The 23,430-nt window shown below is 39.4% G+C and overlaps 1 protein-coding gene across 2 annotated transcripts in view; it reads left to right on the top strand.

Annotated features, from left to right (window-relative positions):
- Positions 1 to 23,430, top strand: part of LOC127737475 (uncharacterized) — a 46,206-nt gene that overhangs the window by 15,466 nt on the left and 7,310 nt on the right. The gene's annotated exons all lie outside the window — the stretch shown is intronic.

Genomic DNA, 23,430 nt, shown 5'->3' with positions numbered 1-23,430 from the left:
CAAACCTGTTGACAAACTCGTACGGTTCTAGGCATAAATGATAATGGCCATTTTAGAGGCAATGTCGTCTTCTTCTACCTCTTGTATCATGGCCAACGTGACGACTCTCTTAATTTGGCCAAACGGCATTAGTTAAGTCGGACTATGTGACATACAAGGAAAGCAGGACACACAAGCTGAAAATCTCGTACGGGTCTAGACATAAACGCTATATGCCATTTTAGAGGCAATGTCTTCTTCCTCCTCTTGTATTATGGCCAACGTGACGTATCTCTTAGTTTGGCCAGCCGGCAATACTTAAGTCGAACTACGTGACATACTAGGATACCAGGACCCCGACAAGCTGAAAATCTCGTACGGATCTAGACATAAACGCTATGGGCCATTTGAGAGGCAATATCTTCTTCTACCTCTTGTATTTTGGCCAACGTGACGTATCTCTTATTTTGGCCAGCCGGCAATACTTAAGTCGAACTACGTGACATACTAGGATACCAGGACCCCGACAAGCTGAAAATCTCGTACGAGTCTAGGCATAAGTCCTATGGGTCATTTTAGAGGCATTGGTTTCTTTTACCGCTGGAATCATTGCCAACGTGATACATCTCTTAGTTTGATCAGCGGCAATAGTCGGACTATGTGACAAACCAGGTACCCCAACCCTATGCTTTAAACTCGTACGGGTCTAGAGCAGCAGTGCTGTGAGCCATTATAGAGGCAATGTATACTTTTACTCCTGGTATCATGGTTAACGTTAATAATCTCTTAGTTTGGCCAGCTGGCAATAGTTAAGTCGGACAATGTGACATCAAAATATCAGGACAACCACCCCCTCCCGCCAAAAAAAAAAAAACAAACCCTGCTGACAAACTCGTACGGGTCTAGGCATAAATGCTTATGGCCATTTTAGATGCAATGTCATCATCTTCTACCTCTTGTATCATGGCCAACGTGACGACTCTCTTAGTTTGGCCAGCCGGCATCAGTACAATGTACTAAGTCGGATTATATTTGTTGCATAGTGTACTAGTGGCCTAATATGATATATATGGGGTCAGTGAATCCCCATATTGAATTTACTGACCCCATATATGTCAAAGTGATCAAGTCTTTAATACCGTTAGTATTAAGAACCTTCTTCCATTGGTCTATACAAAAGCAAATGCCAAAAATAACAACTTGTCAGCTTTAAATGTGTTTTATGAATTTATTTCAATCGTTCATCGTCAATTTCTTCGTCTGTTGAAACCTTTTAGATTTTTCCTCAACACCGTGTTGTTTTTATAAAGGGACGTAACACCATAACTAATCATGTATTGAAATAAGCTCCGCCAACTAACCCAATATGGAATATACACGGTCTCCATGCGGGTGCTTTTAACCAATCATATTCCTAGAAATGTATAGGAGGTAAGATAATGTCAGGATACAAGGATATCAGGACCCCCCCCCCCCCCCCCCCCCTCACAAGCTGAAAATCTCGTACGGGCCTAGCCATAAACACTCTGGGCCATTTTAGACGCAATGTCTTCTGCCTTTTTTTATCATGGCCAGCGTGACGTTTCTCTTAGTTTGGCCAGCCGGCAATACTTAAGTCGAACTAAGTGACATACTGGGATACCAGGACCCCTACAAGTTAAAAATTCGTACGGGTCTAGGCATAAGTCATATGAGTCATTTTAGAGGCATTGTCTTCTTTTACCGCTGGTATCATTGCCAACGTGATGAATCTCTTAGTTTGATCAGCCGGCAATAGCCGGACTATGTGACAAACCAGGTACCCCAACCCTATGCTTAAAGCTCGTACGGGTCTAGAGCATCAGTGCTTTGAGCCATTTTAGAGGCAATGAATACTTTTACCCCTGGTATCATGGTTAACGTTAATAATCTCTTAGTTTGGCTAGCTGGCAATAGTGAAGTCGGACAATGTGACATCAGAACATCAGGACACCCACCCCCTCCCGCCAAAAAAAAATTCCCTGCTGACATAAATGCTTATGGCCATTTTAGATGCAATGTCGTCATCTTCTACCTCTTGTATCATGGCCAACTCTTAGTTTGACCAGCCGGAATTAGTACTAAGTCGGATTATATTTGTTGCATAGTGTGCTAGTGACCTAATATGATATATATGGGGTCAGTAAATTCCATATATTGAATTTACTGACCCCATATATCTCAAAGTGATCAAGTCTTCAATATCGTTAGTATTAAGAACCTTCTTCCACTGGTCTATACAAAAGAAAATGCCAAAAATAACAACTTGTCAGCTTAAATGTGTTTTATGAATTTATTTCAATCGTTCATCGTCAATTTCTTCGTCTGTGGAAACCTTTTAGATTTTTTCTCAACACCATGTTGTTTTTATAAAGGGACGTAACACCACTACTAATCGTGTATTGAAATAAGCTCCGCCTACTTACCCAATATGGAATATACACGGTCTCCATGCGGTTGCTTTTAACCAATCATATTCCTAGAAATGTATAGGAGGTAAGATTATGTGAGGATACAAGGATACCAGGAAACCCCCCCCCCCCCCCCCTTCCCCAAGCTGAAAATCTCGTACGGTTATAGCCATAAACACTATGGGCCATTTTAAACGCAATGTCTTCTTCTGCCTCTTGTATCATGGCCAACATGACGGTTTTCTTAGTTTGGCCAGCCGGCAATAATTAAGTGGAACTATTTGACATACTGGGATACCAGGATCCCTACAAGCTAAAAAAAAAAACTCGTACGGGTCTAGCCATAAGTCATATGAGTCATTTTAGAGGCATTATCTTCTTGTACCGCTGGTATCATTGCCAACGTGATGCATCTCTTAGTTTGATCAGCCGACAATAGCCGGACTACGTGACAAACCAGGTACCCCCAACCCTATGCTTAAAGCTCGTACGGGTCTAGAGCATCAGTGCTGTGAGCCATTTTAGAGACATTGTATACTTTTACCCCTGGTATCATGGTTAACGTTAATAATCTCTTAGTTTGGCCAGCCGGTAATAATTAAATTGGACTATGTAATATATATCAGTACCCTCCTTTTTTCATCGTATGCTTGCAAAGTGTACTGGTATAGAGCATCAATGATGTAAGCCATTTTAGAGGCAATCTCTACTTCTACCTCTGGTATCATAATCAACGTGGAGAATCTCCTAGTTTGGCCAGGCGGTAAAAAGTAAGTCAAACTATGTGACAAACCAGGTACCCCACCCTTCACCCAATAGAAAAAGCTCGTATGATTCAAGGGCATAAATGCTAAGGGCCATTTTAGGGTTAATTTGTATTTTACCTCTTGTATTGTGGCCAACGTGGAGAATCTCTTAGTTTGGCCAGCCGGCAATACTTAAGTCGGACTATATTACATACCCGGTACCCCGACTCTCTCGCCTTATTCTTACAAAATCGTACGGGTATAGGGTATAAGTGCTATGAGGCCAACATGGAGAATCTCATAGTTTAGCCAGCTGACAATTGTAAAGGTTAACAATGAGACAAACAAAGTACCCAAACCTATACTGAAAATCTCGTACGGGTCTGGGCATAAGTCCTATCGGTCATTTTAGAGGCATTGGTTTCTTTTACCGCTGGAATCATTGCCAACGTGATACATCACTTAGTTTGATCAGCGGCAATAGTCGGACTATGTGACAAACCAGGTACTCCAACCCTATGCTTAAAACTCGTACGGGTCCAGAGCAGTAGTGCTCTGAGCCATTTTAGAGGCAATGTATACTTTTAGTCCTGGTATCATGGTTAACGTTAATAATCTCTTAGTTTGGCCAGCTGGAAATAGTTAAGTCGGACAATGTTACATCAGAACATCAGGACATCCACCGCCCTCCGCCAAAAAAAAAAGGCTGCCTACAAACTTGTACGGGTCTAGGCATAAATGCTTATGGCCATTTTAGATGCAATTTCGTCATCTTCTACCGCTTGTATTATGGCCAACGTGACGACTCTTAGTTTGGCCAGCCGGCATTAGTACTAAGTCGGATTACATTTGTTGCATAGTGTGCTAATGACCTAATATGATATATATGGGGTCAGTAAATTCCATATATTGAATTTACTGACCCAATATATGTCAAAGTGATCAAGTCTTCAATACCGTTAGTATTAAGAACCTTCTTCCATTGGTCTATACAAAAGCAAATGCCAAAAATAACAACTTGTCAGCTTTAAATGTGTTTTATGAATTTATTTCAATCGTTCATCGTCAATTTCTTCGTCTGTTGACTACTTTTAAATTTTTCCTCACCACCGTGTTGTTTTTATAAATATTATAAAGATACATAACACCACTACTAATCATGTATTGAAATAAGCTCCGCCTACTAACCCAATATGGAATATACACGGTCTCCATGCGGTTGCTTTTAACCATTCATATTCCTAGAAATGTATAAGAGGTATGATAATGTGAGGATACAAGGATACCAGGACCCCACCACAAGCTGAAAATCTCGTACGGGTCTAGCCATAAACACTATGGGCCATTTTAAACGCAATGTCTTCTTCTGCCTCTTGTATTACCGCCAACGTGACGTATCTCTTAGTTTGGCCTGCCGGCAATACTTAAGTCGAACTATGTGACACACTGGGATACCAGGATCCCTACAAGCTAAAAAAAATTGTACGGGTCTAGGCATAAGTCATATGGGTCATTTTAGAGGCATCGTCTTCTTTTACCGCTGGTATCATTCCAACGTGATGAATCTCTTAGTTTGATCAGCCGGCAATAGCCGGACTATGTGACAAACCAGGTACCCCCAACCCTATGCTTAAAGCTCGTACTGGTCTAAAGCATCAGTGCTGTGGGCAATTTTAGAGGCAATGTATACTTTTACCCCTGGTATCATGGTTAACGTTAACAATCTCTTAGTTTGGCCAGCAAGTAATATTTAAATTGGACTATGTAATATATATCAGGTACCCTCCTTTTTTCACCGTATGCTTGCAAAGTGTACTGGTATAGAACATCAGTGATAGTGACAATTTTGAGGCAATCTCTACTTCTACCTCTGGTACCATGGTCAACGTGGAGAATCTCTTAGTTTGACCAGGCGTCAAAAGTTAAGTCAAACTATGTGACAAACCAGGTACCCCACTCTTCACCCAATAGAAAAAGCTCGTATGATTCAAGGGCATAAATGCTAAGGGCCATTTTAGGGTTAATTTGTATTTGACTTTTGTATTGTGGCCAACGTGGAGAATCTTTTAGTTTGGCCAGCCGGCAATACTTAAGTCGGACTCTATTACATACCCGTTACCCCGACTCTCTCGCCCTATTCTTACAAAATCGTACGGGTCTAGGGTATAAGTGCTATGAGGCCAACGTGGAGAATCTCTTAGATTGCCCAGCCGACAACAGTAAAGGTTAACAATGAGACAAACCAAGTACCCCAACCCTATACTGAAAATCTCGTACGGGTCTAGGCATAAGTCCTATTTGGTCATCTTAGAGGCATTGGTTTCTTTTACCGCTGGAATCATTGCCAACGTGATACATCTCTTAGTTTGATCAGCGGCAATAGCCGGACTATGTGACAAACCTGGTACCCCAGCCCTATGTTTAAAACTCGTACGGGTCCAGAGCAACAGTGCTGTGAACCATTTTAGAGGCAATGTATTCTTTTACTCCTGGTATCATGGTTAACGTTAATAATCTCTTAGTTTGGCCAGCTGGCAATAGTTAAGTCGGACAATGTGACATCAGAACATCAGGACACCCACCCCCCCCCCCTCTCGCCAAAAAAAAAAAAACCCTGCTGACAAACTCGTACGGGTCTAGTCTTAATGCTTATTACCATTTTAGATGCAATGTCGGCATATTCTACCTCTTGTATCATGGCCAACATGACGATCGCGACCTTCTTAGTTTGGCCAGCCGGCATTAGTACTAAGTCGGATTATATTTGTTTCATTGTGTGCTAGTGACCTAATATGATATATATGGGGTCAGTAAATTCCAAATGGGGTGAGAGCGAAGCTCGAATCCCCATATTGAATTTACTGACCCCATATATCTCAAAGTGATCACGTCTTCAATATCGTTAGTATTAGACCTTTTCAACAACTCTCGACACCGATTAATGACACCTACAGTTTACAGGTAAAGTGAAAGGATCGTCTCAAAATTAAAAACTGTTCATGAATAGTAATACGTTTACACCTTCCATTTATCGATTTTACACAATTTTGACAAAAGAACATATTTCAAACAAATATGAATCATATATCTCTCTTTTGTATAAAATTCTACTTACATGTATTTATACGACATTTTACGTTGATTTTATTAAACCTCCAAGTAAATAATTACTGCAATCATTTTACATCGTAATCAGCCTTTTTCTTCTTAAATTTTATGATTATGTGAGTATTTAGAGAAACGAGTTTGTCAATGCAGATTGCTCCACATGCCAGTAGCGATTAATTCGGTTTTGTAATGCTATTTATTAAATATGCGGAAGGAACATATTTTTAGTTAGTTCTTATGGTGTGCTGTTACACCACTGTCCCAAGTTAGGGGAGGGTTGAGCGCAAACAAACATGTTTAACCCCGCCACATTCGTTATGTGCCTGTCCCAAGTCAGGAGCCTGTAATTCAGTGGTTGTCGTTGGTTCATGTCTGTCATATTTATTTTTCGTAAATTGTTTTGTTATAAATTAGGCCGTTAGTTTCTCAATTGAATTGTTTCATATTTTTCATGTCGGGGCCTTTTATAGCCGACTAAACGGTATGGGTTTTTCTCCTTGTTGGAGGCAGTACGGTTGCCTATAATTGTCTCATTGGCAATCATACCAGATCTCCTTATTTTTATATTGTAACAGGACTGTCCGTCCGCTAGAGTTTGTGTTTCTCAACCTATCTTCACGTCACTTGTTGTACATATTCAATTTTTGGGAGGGTAAAAACCCTTTAGTTTAAAGGACAAAGGAACAGGCCACATCGATAACTAATTTACGAAGGACTACTCCGCTTTAAGATAACATGTTACAGTTGAGGTGTTTCCTTAATGAACTGGAAACAAAAACGGCATCATTTTTTTCTGCGCCACATGCTCATTTTGACAATTAATGTCTCTTCAGTGATGCGTATGGTAATTATATCTCAACAGAGCTTGTGGTCATTGCAGTGTCTTTTTGGACAGTGCCGAACTGATTGACTGTTATAGGGTTGTCCGCGTCCCGAAAGACAACATACCTTGTCCCTTTGTCGTAGATTCCTTTTCCTGTTCCCGAAAAATGACCTTCGTGTGTCTTGCAAGAAGCGAGAAATGCTTACCCTTGCCCTTTTCAGGACATAGCTTTGGTTTTCTACTCTTTTTTTACTTCTATTATTTTCATGCATAATGGTTTTTAAATTTCATCTCTAACCATACATAGGGGAGGGTTTAGATCCAATCATACTAGTAAAACCCCGCCGCATGATTTATGCGCCTGAAACAATTCCTGAATAAGTTGGTCATTGCAATTGGTAAGTTTTTGTCACAATAGAATTTTCATTTTACAATTTGATATTTTGACGTTATGCTTCGCTCTCATATTTATTTTCTTTTATTCGATCAAAGATGGTAACTTTGTTTCCTTTTCATTTCATTTTGGGGGTTAGGGAAATCAAAATGCAGACCATGCGGTAACTCAGAATGTCTGTTTTATATGTTGCATATTGTGATTTTTTCCTACTGCGGAAGTCATAAAAATAGCAAGACAACAAAAAAAAAGCTTACGATTTGAATCTGAATCTGAATCTTAATCAGAAGAGACACAAAGGGCCTTTAAAAATCTTGGTATCTATTTTGTTATGAATTTATTGTACTCCAGCTGATTCTTGCGAATGAGGTTCATTTTTGGGCGCTATTTTTCTTTAAGTTTGTTTTGGTCGTTCAACATTAGGACGACGCAATTCATCAGCTAACTCCTCTCTCTTGTCAGCTACGGCATCTAGTTGCCGGGTAGCAAGCAGGTCCAGGGACGGCACAGTAAGCCGGATGATTTAAAGAGAAAGAGTCGAAATTTAAATTGCATTGATGCTGAATATCGATTTCAAGTTAAACATCAAATTAGTGAATCAAAAAGAAATAAAGTACTAGTCATGAGTAAATTGAGGTATCCGAAGACAAAATTAACCGACACTGTAGAAACATGTACCGACCTATTCAACAGACATAACACATTAATTAATTAAACATCTATATAGTACAAAAATACAGGTTTATTTATTCAGTTATTTATTTCATTTTCCAACTCGACTTCTAAAAGAAGTGAACCTTGAAGTCCTTCCTTTTCTTCATAGTCAATTCACAAATAACTTGAGTTTAATTTTGACAAGCAAATACTTAATAAACAAAATAAGGTACGGTACACAGCAATTGCTTTTATACACGTCGTGTTGGGTAGTTGTTTCATTGGCAATCAAAATAATCATATGCGATCAATAATATTTTTTCAATTTTATTTTTGAGACGACCCCTCATATCTCACCTGTCGTTAAGAACCTTCTTCTATTGGTCTATACAAAAGCAAATGCCAAAAATAACAACTTGTCAGCTTTAAATGTGTTTTACGAATTTATTTCAATCGTTCATCGTCAATTTCTTCGTCTGTTGAAACCTTTCAGATTTTTCCTAAACACCGTGTTGTTTTTATAAATTTTATAAAGATACGTAACACCACTACTAATCGTGTATTGAAATAAGCTCCGCCTACTAACCCAATATGGAATATACACGGTCTTCATGCGGGTGCTTTTAACCAATCATATTCCTAGAAATGTATAGGAGGTATGATAATGTGAGGCTACAAGGATACCAGGACCCCCCCCCCCCCCCCCCTCCACAAGCTGAAAATTTCGTACGGGTCTAGCTATAAACACTATTGGCCATTTTAAACGCAATGTCTTTTTCTGCTTCTTGTATCATGGCCAACGTGACGTATCTCTTAGTTTGGCCAGCCGGCAATACTTAAGTGGAACTATGTGACATACTGGGATACCAGGATCCCTACAAGCTAAAAAAAACTCGTGCGGGTCTAGGCATAAGTCATATGGGTCATTTCAGAGACATTGGCTTCTTCTATCGCTGGTATCATTTCCAACGTGATGAATCTCTTAGTTTGATCAGCCGGCAATAACAGGACTATGTGACAAACCAGGTAACCCCAACCCTATGCTTAAAACTCGGGTTTGGAGCATCAGTGCTGTGAGCCATTTTAGAGGCAATGTATACTTTTACCCCTGGTATCATGGTTAACGTTAATAATCTCTTAGTTTGGCCAGCCGATAATTATTAAATTGGACTATGTAATATATATCAGGTACCCCCCTTTTGTTCATCGTATGCTTGCAAAGTGTACTGGTATAGAGCATCAGTTATATGAGCCATTTTAGAGGCAATCTCTACTTCTACCTCTGGTACCATGGTCAACGTGGAGAATCTCTTAGTTTGGCCAGGCGACAAAAGTTAAGTCAAACTATGTGACAAACCAGGTACCCCACTCTTCACCCAATAGAAAAAGCTCGTATGATTCAAGGGCATAAATGCTAAGGGCCATTTTAGGGTCAATTTTTATTTTACATCTTGTATTGTGGCCAACGTCGAGAATCTTTTAGTTTGGCCAGCCGACAATAGTAAAGGTTAACAATGAGACAAACCAAGTACCCCAATCCTATACTGAAAACTCGTACTAGTCTAGAGCATCAGTGCTAATGGCCCTTTTTTGGGCAGTATATCATTCTACCTCTAGTATCATGGTTAACGTGAACCATCTCTTAATTTGACCAGCCGGTAATAGTTACAGTGAACTCTGTGACATACCAGTGTCCCCCCTTTTCAACATATGGTGATACATCGTACGGGTCTAGGGCATGAGTGAGCCATTTAAGAGGCAATATCTACCTTTACCTTTGGTATCATGGTCAACGTGGAGAACCTTAGCATGGCCAGGCGGCAATAGTAAAGTCAGACTATGTGACAAACCAGGTACCCCCACCTTTCACCCAATAGTGACAAAAAAGTAAAATAACAAAAATACCGAACTCCGAAGGAAATTCAAAACGGAAATTCCTTTACAAAATAGCAAAATAAAAAGCTCAAACACATCTAACGAACGGAAAACAACTGTCATATTCCTAACTTGGTACAAGCATTTCCTTATGTAGAAAATGGTGTATTAAACCTTGTTTTATAGCTAGCTAAACCTCTCAATTGTATGACAGTCGAATACAATTCCATTATATATTGACAACAATGTGTGGGCAAAACAAACAGACATAATAGGTAAAAACGTCAAAAATCGGGGTATAGCAGTCAACATTGTAATATAATCTTAATCACTATGAAAACAATTAACTGTTTCAACAAAGAAACAGGAAATGGCATATAGACAAAATACATAAGCAAAAATGAAAGAAAAGAACTCAATATTGACCATAGCACAAATAACACAATGCGGGATGTATAAGTACAGATCCACGTCATAAGTATATAATCAAAAACCAGTTCGTATGGGCCAAGGGCAAAAATGCTGAAGGCAATTTTAGAGGAATTGTCTTCTACCTCTTGTATTATGGCCATAGTAGAGAATCTCTTAGTTTGACAAGCCGGCAATAATTAAGTCGGACTATGTTATATACTTGGTACCTCGACTACATCGCCTTATGCTGAAAAAAACGTACGGGTCTAGAGGCAATCTCTACCTCTGCCTCTGGAACCATGGTCAACGTGGAGAATCTCTTAGTTTGGCCAGGTGGCAATAGTTAAGTCAGACTATATGACCATGTACCCCTACCTTACACCCAATAGTGACAAACCCGTATGGGTCAAAGGCATAAGTGCTAAGGACCACTTTAGAGGCAATATCATCTTCAACCTCCTGCATCATGGCCAACGTAGGGAATCTCTAATTATGGCCAGCCGGCAATACTAGTAGTTAAGTCGGACTATGTGACATGCCAGGTTCCCAAACCCTATGCTGACAAACTCATACTGGTGTAGGACATAAGTGCATTGTACCATCTGAAAGGCAATGTGTCCCTCTTACTCTTGTAGTATTGGATTAAAGAGAATAGAATACTGCTATTATATGGGACCATGACTAAAGTGGAGAATCTTTCAATTTGGCCATCCGGCAATAGTTAAGTCGGACTATGTGACATACCAAGTTCCCCCACCCCTCCCAAACCTGGTACTGACAAGCTCGTAAAGGTCTAGGGCATAAGTGGCATATTCCATTTAAGAGGCAATATCAACTTCTTCTTCTGGTACCATGGTCACCGTGGATAATCTCTTAGTTTGGGTAGCCGGCAATAGTTAAGTCGGACTTTATGACATACTAAGATAAAAAGTAATATAACAAAAAAAAAACGAACTCTAAGGAAAATTCAAATCGGAAAGTCTCTTATCAAAAGGCAATATCAAAAGCTCAAACACATCAAACGAATGGAAAACAATTGTCATATTCCTAACCAGGACCTCCCACATGCTGACAAACTCGCACGAGGCTAGATATAAAACGTATGAACCATTTTAGAGGTACTAGTATTGTCTTCTTCTCTTAGTTTGATCAGCTGGCAATATTTAATTTGGACAATGAGACATACCATGCCCCCTAACCCTATATTAAAATGTATACGGGTTTAGGCCATTAGTGCTATAGGCCAATTTTAGAGGCAATGCAAACTCCTATCTCTCGTTTCATGGTCAACATGAACAATCCTTTAGTTTGGCTAGCCGGTAATAGTTAAATTGGACTATGTGACATACCAGGTGCCTCCTTTTTATCCCTTACTGACGAAAACGTACGGGTCTAACACATTAGTGAAATGATCCATTTCAAATGCAATATCTACCTCTACCTCTGGAACCAAGGCCAACGTGGAGAATCTCTTAGTTATTCTAGGCGGCAATAATTAAGTCAGACTATGCTACATACCAGTTACTCCCATATTTCACCCAATAGTGACACGCTCGTTTGGGTCAATGGCATAAGTGCTAAAAACAATTTTAGAAGCAATATATTCTTCTACCTCTTGTATCATGGCCAAAGTGGAGAATCTCTTAGTTTGGCGAGCCGGCAATAGTTAAATCGGACTATGTTACATACCTTGTACCCAAAACCCTTTGCTGACAAACTCATACGGGTGTAGGACATACGTGCTAAATACCATCTTAGAAGCAATGTCTCCGTCTTCCTCTGGTAGTATTGCATTAAAGAGAATAAAGCGGTGTATGGTACCATGGCTAATGTGAAGAATCTTTTAGTGTGGCTATCCGACAATAGTTAAGTAGGACTATGTGACATACCGAGCACCCCCCTCCCCCCTCTCCCTTGATTCTAACAAACTCGTACGGTTCTAGGACATAAGTGGTTTGAGCCATTTAAGAGGCAATGTTTACTTGATCTCTAATACCATGACCAACGTGGAGAATCTTTTAGTTTGGATACCCGGCAATAGTTTAGTCACACTATGTGATATACTATGTACCCCTCATCCCCCTATTTACCCAATGCTGGCAAACTCGTTTGGATAAAGGGCATACATGCTTAGTACCATTTTATAGGGCAATGTCTTCGTCTACCTTTTGTATCATAGCCAACATTGAGAATCTTTTAATTTGGCCATGCAGCAAAAGTCGGATTACTTGACATACCAAGTCCCCTCACCCGATGCTGACAAACTCGTACAGACAAAAAGCATAAGTGGTAAGGGTCATTTTAGAGGCAATATCTTCGTCTACCTCTTGAATCTCTAAGGTTGGCCAGCTGGCCAGAGTAATGTCGGACTATGTGACATACCAGGTACCCCAAACCCTATGCTGACAAACTTGTATAGGTCTAGGGCATAAGTGTTATAGATCATCTAAGAGGGAATGTCACCCTCTACCTCTGGTAGTATTGGATTTTAGAGAATAAAATATTGTATGGTATCATGGCCAACATGGAGAATCTTTTAGTTTGGCCATCCGGCAATAGTTAGGTCAGACTATGTGAAATACCCGGTACCCCAAACTCTATGCTGACAAACTCATACGGGTGGACAATCTCTTAGTTTGGCTAGCCGGCAATAGTTTGTGACATACTGGGTATCCCTCCACTCCCTGCTTACTCAATACTGACAAGCTCGTTTGGTTCAAGGGCATAAATGCTAAGTGCCATTTGATAGGGCAATGTCTTCCTCTACCTTTTGTATCATAGCCAACGTGGTGAATCTTTTAGTTTGGCCATCCTGCAATAGTTAAGTCGGACTATGTGACATACCAAGTTCCCCCACCCGATGCTGATTATGTGACATACCTGGTACCAAATACCCTATGCTGACAAACTTGTATAGGTCTAGGGCATAAATATTATAGACCATCTTAGAGGCAATGTCACCCTCTACCTCTGGTAAAATTGAGAATAGAAATGGGGAATGTGTCAAAGAGACAACAACCCGAAATATAGCAGAATACAGACTCAAGGCCATCACAGGTTTTCAACACAGCGAGAAAATCCCGCACCCGGAGGCGGGCTTAAGCTGGCCCGTTAACAAATATTTGTACTAGTTCAGTTAAATGAACGTCACCCTAAACTCCGAAATATATAAATGAACTAAAATTTAAAAAAAAAATACAAGACTAACAACGGCCAGAGACTCCTGACTTGGGACAGGTGCAAGAATGCGGCAGGGTTAAACATGTTTTGTGAGATCTCAACCCTCCCCTATACCTCTAGTCAATGTAGAATAACGAAACGCACAGTAAAACTCAGTTTAAAATATGTCCGAGTCCGATGTCAGAATAGGTAACAGAAGAAACTAAGCAAAATGACAATGAAACATGAATCAACAAAGCTCGAATGGGTCAAGGGCATAAGTGCTGAAAGCATTTTAGAGGCAATTTCTACTTTATCTACGTCCGGTTCCAAGGCCAACGTGGAGAATCTCGATCTCGTCTTGGACAACCCGCAGTAGTTTATAATTACTTAGACTACGTGCATACCAGATATCCCCTCTTAGCCCTAGTGTGGAAAAAAGTAAAAAAAAAAACTTTTTTCTACACTAGGTGCAAATGAAAGTTGGGACCCTTAGGCATGCTTGACTGAAAAATCCAGGTGGGGTATAGCACGGATTTTTTTTTAAATTGATCCAAAGTTGGGGTCCGGCACCCTACCCTACCCTAACTTTCAAAGTTTATAAAAAAAATTCTGAGGCAATACTTTTTTCCACACTAGGTGCAAATGAAAGTTGGGACCCTTAGGCATGCTTGACTGAAAAATCCAGGTGGGGTATAGCACGGATTTTTTTTTAAATTGATCCAAAGTTGGGGTCCGGCACCCTACCCTACCCTAACTTTCAAAGTTTATAGAAAAAATTCTGAGGCAATACTTTTTTCCACACTAGGTGCAAATGAAAGTTGGGACCCTTAGGCATGCTTGACTGAAAAATCCAGGTGGGGTATAGCACGGATTTTTTTTTAAATTGATCCAAAGTTGGGGTCCGGCACCCTACCCTACCCTAACTTTCAAAGTTTATAAAAAAAATTCTGAGGCAATACTTTTTTCCACACTAGGTGCAAATGAAAGTTGGGACCCTTAGGCATGCTTGACTGAAAAATCCAGGTGGGGTATAGCACGGATTTTTTTTTAAATTGATCCAAAGTTGGGGTCCGGCACCCTACCCTACCCTAACTTTCAAAGTTTATAAAAAAAATTCTGAGGCAATACTTTTTTCCACACTAGGTGCAAATGAAAGTTGGGACCCTTAGGCATGCTTGACTGAAAAATCCAGGTGGGGTATAGCACGGATTTTTTTTTAAATTGATCCAAAGTTGGGGGCCGGCACCCTACCCTACCCTAACTTTCAAAGTTTATAAAAAAAATTCTGAGGCAATACTTTTTTCCACACTAGGTGCAAATGAAAGTTGGGACCCTTAGGCATGCTTGACTGAAAAATCCAGGTGGGGTATAGCACGGATTTTTTTTTAAATTGATCCAAAGTTGGGGGCCGGCACCCTACCCTACCCTAACTTTCAAAGTTTATAAAAAAAATTCTGAGGCAATACTTTTTTCCACACTAGGTGCAAATGAAAGTTGGGACCCTTAGGCATGCTTGACTGAAAAATCCAGGTGGGGTATAGCACGGATTTTTTTTTAAATTGATCCAAAGTTGGGGTCCGGCACCCTACCCTACCCTAACTTTCAAAGTTTATAAAAAAAATTCTGAGGCAATACTTTTTTCCACACTAGGTGCAAATGAAAGTTGGGACCCTTAGGCATGCTTGACTGAAAAATCCAGGTGGGGTATAGCACGGATTTTTTTTTAAATTGATCCAAAGTTGGGGTCCGGCACCCTACCCTACCCTAACTTTCAAAGTTTATAAAAAAAATTCTGAGGCAATACTTTTTTCCACACTAGGTGCAAATGAAAGTTGGGACCCTTAGGCATGCTTGACTGAAAAATCCAGGTGGGGTATAGCACGGATTTTTTTTTAAATTGATCCAAAGTTGGGGGCCGGCACCCTACCCTACCCTAACTTTCAAAGTTTATAAAAAAAATTCTGAGGCAATACTTTTTTCCACACTAGGTGCAAATGAAAGTTGGGACCCTTAGGCATGCTTGACTGAAAAATCCAGGTGGGGTATAGCACGGATTTTTTTTTAAATTGATCCAAAGTTGGGGGCCGGCACCCTACCCTACCCTAACTTTCAAAGTTTATAAAAAAAATTCTGAGGCAATACTTTTTTCCACACTAGGTGCAAATGAAAGTTGGGACCCTTAGGCATGCTTGACTGAAAAATCCAGGTGGGGTATAGCACGGATTTTTTTTTAAATTGATCCAAAGTTGGGGTCCGGCACCCTACCCTACCCTAACTTTCAAAGTTTATAAAAAAAATTCTGAGGCAATACTTTTTTCCACACTAGGTGCAAATGAAAGTTGGGACCCTTAGGCATGCTTGACTGAAAAATCCAGGTGGGGTATAGCACGGATTTTTTTTTAAATTGATCCAAAGTTGGGGGCCGGCACCCTACCCTACCCTAACTTTCAAAGTTTATAAAAAAAATTCTGAGGCAATACTTTTTTCCACACTAGGTGCAAATGAAAGTTGGGACCCTTAGGCATGCTTGACTGAAAAATCCAGGTGGGGTATAGCACGGATTTTTTTTTAAATTGATCCAAAGTTGGGGGCCGGCACCCTACCCTACCCTAACTTTCAAAGTTTATAAAAAAAATTCTGAGGCAATACTTTTTTCCACACTAGGTGCAAATGAAAGTTGGGACCCTTAGGCATGCTTGACTGAAAAATCCAGGTGGGGTATAGCACGGATTTTTTTTTAAATTGATCCAAAGTTGGGGTCCGGCACCCTACCCTACCCTAACTTTCAAAGTTTATAAAAAAAATTCTGAGGCAATACTTTTTTCCACACTAGGTGCAAATGAAAGTTGGGACCCTTAGGCATGCTTGACTGAAAAATCCAGGTGGGGTATAGCACGGATTTTTTTTTAAATTGATCCAAAGTTGGGGTCCGGCACCCTACCCTACCCTAACTTTCAAAGTTTATAAAAAAAATTCTGAGGCAATACTTTTTTCCACACTAGGTGCAAATGAAAGTTGGGACCCTTAGGCATGCTTGACTGAAAAATCCAGGTGGGGTATAGCACGGATTTTTTTTTAAATTGATCCAAAGTTGGGGGCCGGCACCCTACCCTACCCTAACTTTCAAAGTTTATAAAAAAAATTCTGAGGCAATACTTTTTTCCACACTAGGTGCAAATGAAAGTTGGGACCCTTAGGCATGCTTGACTGAAAAATCCAGGTGGGGTATAGCACGGATTTTTTTTTAAATTGATCCAAAGTTGGGGGCCGGCACCCTACCCTACCCTAACTTTCAAAGTTTATAAAAAAAATTCTGAGGCAATACTTTTTTCCACACTAGGTGCAAATGAAAGTTGGGACCCTTAGGCATGCTTGACTGAAAAATCCAGGTGGGGTATAGCACGGATTTTTTTTTAAATTGATCCAAAGTTGGGGGCCGGCACCCTACCCTACCCTAACTTTCAAAGTTTATAAAAAAAATTCTGAGGCAATACTTTTTTCCACACTAGGTGCAAATGAAAGTTGGGACCCTTAGGCATGCTTGACTGAAAAATCCAGGTGGGGTATAGCACGGATTTTTTTTTAAATTGATCCAAAGTTGGGGTCCGGTACCCTACCCTACCCTAACTTTCAAAGTTTATAAAAAAAATTCTGAGGCAATACTTTTTTCCACACTAGGTGCAAATGAAAGTTGGGACCCTTAGGCATGCTTGACTGAAAAATCCAGGTGGGGTATAGCACGGATTTTTTTTTAAATTGATCCAAAGTTGGGGTCCGGCACCCTACCCTACCCTAACTTTCAAAGTTTATAAAAAAAATTCTGAGGCAATACTTTTTTCCACACTAGGTGCAAATGAAAGTTGGGACCCTTAGGCATGCTTGACTGAAAAATCCAGGTGGGGTATAGCACGGATTTTTTTTTAAATTGATCCAAAGTTGGGGGCCGGCACCCTACCCTACCCTAACTTTCAAAGTTTATAAAAAAAATTCTGAGGCAATACTTTTTTCCACACTAGGTGCAAATGAAAGTTGGGACCCTTAGGCATGCTTGACTGAAAAATCCAGGTGGGGTATAGCACGGATTTTTTTTTAAATTGATCCAAAGTTGGGGGCCGGCACCCTACCCTACCCTAACTTTCAAAGTTTATAAAAAAAATTCTGAGGCAATACTTTTTTCCACACTAGGTGCAAATGAAAGTTGGGACCCTTAGGCATGCTTGACTGAAAAATCCAGGTGGGGTATAGCACGGATTTTTTTTTAAATTGATCCAAAGTTGGGGGCCGGCACCCTACCCTACCCTAACTTTCAAAGTTTATAAAAAAAATTCTGAGGCAATACTTTTTTCCACACTAGGTGCAAATGAAAGTTGGGACCCTTAGGCATGCTTGACTGAAAAATCCAGGTGGGGTATAGCACGGATTTTTTTTTAAATTGATCCAAAGTTGGGGGCCGGCACCCTACCCTACCCTAACTTTCAAAGTTTATAAAAAAAATTCTGAGGCAATACTTTTTTCCACACTAGGTGCAAATGAAAGTTGGGACCCTTAGGCATGCTTGACTGAAAAATCCAGGTGGGGTATAGCACGGATTTTTTTTTAAATTGATCCAAAGTTGGGGTCCGGCACCCTACCCTACCCTAACTTTCAAAGTTTATAAAAAAAATTCTGAGGCAATACTTTTTTCCACACTAGGTGCAAATGAAAGTTGGGACCCTTAGGCATGCTTGACTGAAAAATCCAGGTGGGGTATAGCACGGATTTTTTTTTAAATTGATCCAAAGTTGGGGTCCGGCACCCTACCCTACCCTAACTTTCAAAGTTTATAAAAAAAATTCTGAGGCAATTCTTTTTTCCACACTAGGTGCAAATGAAAGTTGGGACCCTTAGGCATGCTTGACTGAAAAATCCAGGTGGGGTATAGCACGGATTTTTTTTTAAATTGATCCAAAGTTGGGGGCCGGCACCCTACCCTACCCTAACTTTCAAAGTTTATAAAAAAAATTCTGAGGCAATACTTTTTTCCACACTAGGTGCAAATGAAAGTTGGGACCCTTAGGCATGCTTGACTGAAAAATCCAGGTGGGGTATAGCACGGATTTTTTTTTAAATTGATCCAAAGTTGGGGGCCGGCACCCTACCCTACCCTAACTTTCAAAGTTTATAAAAAAAATTCTGAGGCAATACTTTTTTCCACACTAGGTGCAAATGAAAGTTGGGACCCTTAGGCATGCTTGACTGAAAAATCCAGGTGGGGTATAGCACGGATTTTTTTTTAAATTGATCCAAAGTTGGGGGCCGGCACCCTACCCTACCCTAACTTTCAAAGTTTATAAAAAAAATTCTGAGGCAATACTTTTTTCCACACTAGGTGCAAATGAAAGTTGGGACCCTTAGGCATGCTTGACTGAAAAATCCAGGTGGGGTATAGCACGGATTTTTTTTTAAATTGATCCAAAGTTGGGGTCCGGCACCCTACCCTACCCTAACTTTCAAAGTTTATAAAAAAAATTCTGAGGCAATACTTTTTTCCACACTAGGTGCAAATGAAAGTTGGGACCCTTAGGCATGCTTGACTGAAAAATCCAGGTGGGGTATAGCACGGATTTTTTTTAAATTGATCCAAAGTTGGGGGCCGGCACCCTACCCTACCCTAACTTTCAAAGTTTATAAAAAAAATTCTGAGGCAATACTTTTTTCCACACTAGGTGCAAATGAAAGTTGGGACCCTTAGGCATGCTTGACTGAAAAATCCAGGTGGGGTATAGCACGGATTTTTTTTTAAATTGATCCAAAGTTGGGGGCCGGCACCCTACCCTACCCTAACTTTCAAAGTTTATAAAAAAAATTCTGAGGCAATACTTTTTTCCACACTAGGTGCAAATGAAAGTTGGGACCCTTAGGCATGCTTGACTGAAAAATCCAGGTGGGGTATAGCACGGATTTTTTTTTAAATTGATCCAAAGTTGGGGTCCGGCACCCTACCCTACCCTAACTTTCAAAGTTTATAAAAAAAATTCTGAGGCAATACTTTTTTCCACACTAGGTGCAAATGAAAGTTGGGACCCTTAGGCATGCTTGACTGAAAAATCCAGGTGGGGTATAGCACGGATTTTTTTTTAAATTGATCCAAAGTTGGGGTCCGGCACCCTACCCTACCCTAACTTTCAAAGTTTATAAAAAAAATTCTGAGGCAATACTTTTTTCCACACTAGGTGCAAATGAAAGTTGGGACCCTTAGGCATGCTTGACTGAAAAATCCAGGTGGGGTATAGCACGGATTTTTTTTTAAATTGATCCAAAGTTGGGGGCCGGCACCCTACCCTACCCTAACTTTCAAAGTTTATAAAAAAAATTCTGAGGCAATACTTTTTTCCACACTAGGTGCAAATGAAAGTTGGGACCCTTAGGCATGCTTGACTGAAAAATCCAGGTGGGGTATAGCACGGATTTTTTTTTAAATTGATCCAAAGTTGGGGGCCGGCACCCTACCCTACCCTAACTTTCAAAGTTTATAAAAAAAATTCTGAGGCAATACTTTTTTCCACACTAGGTGCAAATGAAAGTTAGGACCCTTAGGCATGCTTGACTGAAAAATCCAGGTGGGGTATAGCACGGATTTTTTTTTAAATTGATCCAAAGTTGGGGGCCGGCACCCTACCCTACCCTAACTTTCAAAGTTTATAAAAAAAATTCTGAGGCAATACTTTTTTCCACACTAGGTGCAAATGAAAGTTGGGACCCTTAGGCATGCTTGACTGAAAAATCCAGGTGGGGTATAGCACGGATTTTTTTTTAAATTGATCCAAAGTTGGGGTCCGGCACCCTACCCTACCCTAACTTTCAAAGTTTATAAAAAAAATTCTGAGGCAATACTTTTTTCCACACTAGGTGCAAATGAAAGTTGGGACCCTTAGGCATGCTTGACTGAAAAATCCAGGTGGGGTATAGCACGGATTTTTTTTTAAATTGATCCAAAGTTGGGGTCCGGCACCCTACCCTACCCTAACTTTCAAAGTTTATAAAAAAAATTCTGAGGCAATACTTTTTTCCACACTAGGTGCAAATGAAAGTTGGGACCCTTAGGCATGCTTGACTGAAAAATCCAGGTGGGGTATAGCACGGATTTTTTTTTAAATTGATCCAAAGTTGGGGTCCGGCACCCTACCCTACCCTAACTTTCAAAGTTTATAAAAAAAATTCTGAGGCAATACTTTTTTCCACACTAGGTGCAAATGAAAGTTGGGACCCTTAGGCATGCTTGACTGAAAAATCCAGGTGGGGTATAGCACGGATTTTTTTTTAAATTGATCCAAAGTTGGGGTCCGGCACCCTACCCTACCCTAACTTTCAAAGTTTATAAAAAAAATTCTGAGGCAATACTTTTTTCCACACTAGGTGCAAATGAAAGTTGGGACCCTTAGGCATGCTTGACTGAAAAATCCAGGTGGGGTATAGCACGGATTTTTTTTTAAATTGATCCAAAGTTGGGGTCCGGCACCCTACCCTACCCTAACTTTCAAAGTTTATAAAAAAAATTCTGAGGCAATACTTTTTTCCACACTAGGTGCAAATGAAAGTTAGGACCCTTAGGCATGCTTGACTGAAAAATCCAGGTGGGGTATAGCACGGATTTTTTTTTAAATTGATCCAAAGTTGGGGGCCGGCACCCTACCCTACCCTAACTTTCAAAGTTTATAAAAAAAATTCTGAGGCAATACTTTTTTCCACACTAGGTGCAAATGAAAGTTGGGACCCTTAGGCATGCTTGACTGAAAAATCCAGGTGGGGTATAGCACGGATTTTTTTTTAAATTGATCCAAAGTTGGGGTCCGGCACCCTACCCTACCCTAACTTTCAAAGTTTATAAAAAAAATTCTGATTTTTTTTTTAATTGGTAATATAATTAATTAGTTATGTCCTTGCACACCATACTTTGATTACTAAAAATAAACCCTGCGTGTCATCAAAACTAAGCGAAACCCATTGTTACTGAAAAAGAATGATTCGCTAAAACAGATTTGTTTGACATGAAAGTATTAAAAGTACGAACTAAACTTTGTATTCTCGTAGCGTAGAAATATTTTTACTTTTTATGAACTATTTTACAGGATGCCGAGAATATGGAAAGCTATTTCACACAATATCGCACAAACATTTTCTGATGGCAAAGTCGATACCATGTAACAAGAAAATTTAGGCAACATTTAAATTATGTCATTTTTGAGTGTTGACAGTTGAAGTGAAGTCTTAAAGCGTGCAGCACCTGCACGATGTTAAAAGCACATACTATTGTTTTTTTAAAATATTGAACAGGAAATGAAATTTTCATATTGAACAGGAAATGAAATTTTCAAATACATTGAAAAGTGTTTTCGACGGCTAAATTGAAGTTAAAACAGATATTGTAGTGGTAATATAAAATTAAAAAGTTTTAGTTAGTTTGAATCTTATGCAACTTTTGGGTTTATAGACATACCTGAAAACTGGCTGCTAGCGGAGTGGCTGCTAGCGAGTGGCTGCTAGCTTGAGTCTAGCTCTGATGCTGATGATTTTAGAGAAACAAAAGCAAAAAGGCCAAAAAACCGCGTTTCAATTGGATAATTTTTCTAATACCATTGAAAAACAATACTTGTTTCGCTTTCCTTGTCATTGTATATTGCGCCTGGAATGGCCTTTTCTCGACAAATTTATATAAAGATGTTCTGAAGTGTTTAAAAATGTATGTTCATTTACATGATTGATGCTAAAAAAAACCTGTTATTTAAATTTGTTCTTAGTTATTTACAACAACAATAAAAAAAAAACTACACACCTTGTATTTCATATTTCCACCCGGCTAGTCGGCTTGACTTGTCGTTTTCTCAATTATTGCACATATGTGTCTATTAAACTTGAAACACCATTTCTCTTGACTTTGTGGTTTTCGTTGATGTTATAGACTGAATGGAAATGAAATAATATGATATTAAATCGAATTGAATTTTTGTCATAAATCAAAATTCATTATTTATGGAGAAAAAGTTTTTTTTTTTTTTTTACTATTGCATTAAAATGAATTGTAAATTTGGTGCGTCCGAAGCGCTTTTCTGGATTAACCTTCATTGGAAACGTTCAAAACCAAAATTTTATGTTTTACTACTTGAATACGTTAGGAACTTATAACCGAAAGAGACTTAAATAATGTAAATGGAAAAGCCAAAACAATAGAAGATCAACTTTGTCTAAGGGAGTAGTTAGCACCTTGGTTTCTTAACTAATTTTAAATTTATCAACGACGAATTTAAGAAATGCGTGTTATAAATCAAGAAAGAACAGAACTGATTATACATTTACCCTACGGGACTAACAGACTGCACGCAGCGGTATAGACCCAAATGCTTGAATATGAAAACACCACTTCATAAATGTACTAGCATGAAGACTCAATGGAAGTCATAATTCATGTAAACCCAATAAAATTGTATTTGTAATGTATCTAATATTTTTTGCATAATTCAGAATACGGGTTCCTAAACAATTTCTCATCATGATTAAGTATGATTTTGAAAATTAACGAATAAGTGATTTTAACATAACCACGTGATTTATAATGAACCAATTATAACAAGTAAGATATCACCATTTTACTGTATCAATCTGATTCAAACTTTTATTTCCCAATCTGTTTCAAATATATCTTCAGTTATAAGGGTAAACTAGATGCTTTACGTTTGTAAAATAGATAACATTTTCTATGAATGAAAAGAGTTAAAGATATGTAGGTCAATCAGACACCAACCCACTATAAAATAAGGAGATGTGGTATGATTACCAATGACACAACTATCCACCAGAGACCAAATGGCGTAG

The sequence above is a fragment of the Mytilus californianus genome, unplaced genomic scaffold (assembly GCF_021869535.1).
Source record: "Mytilus californianus isolate M0D057914Y unplaced genomic scaffold, xbMytCali1.0.p SCAF_4, whole genome shotgun sequence".
Taxonomy (NCBI): domain Eukaryota; kingdom Metazoa; phylum Mollusca; class Bivalvia; order Mytilida; family Mytilidae; genus Mytilus; species Mytilus californianus.
Note: the sequence above shows the minus strand (reverse complement) of the source record. Positions and strands in the feature narration are given on the sequence as shown.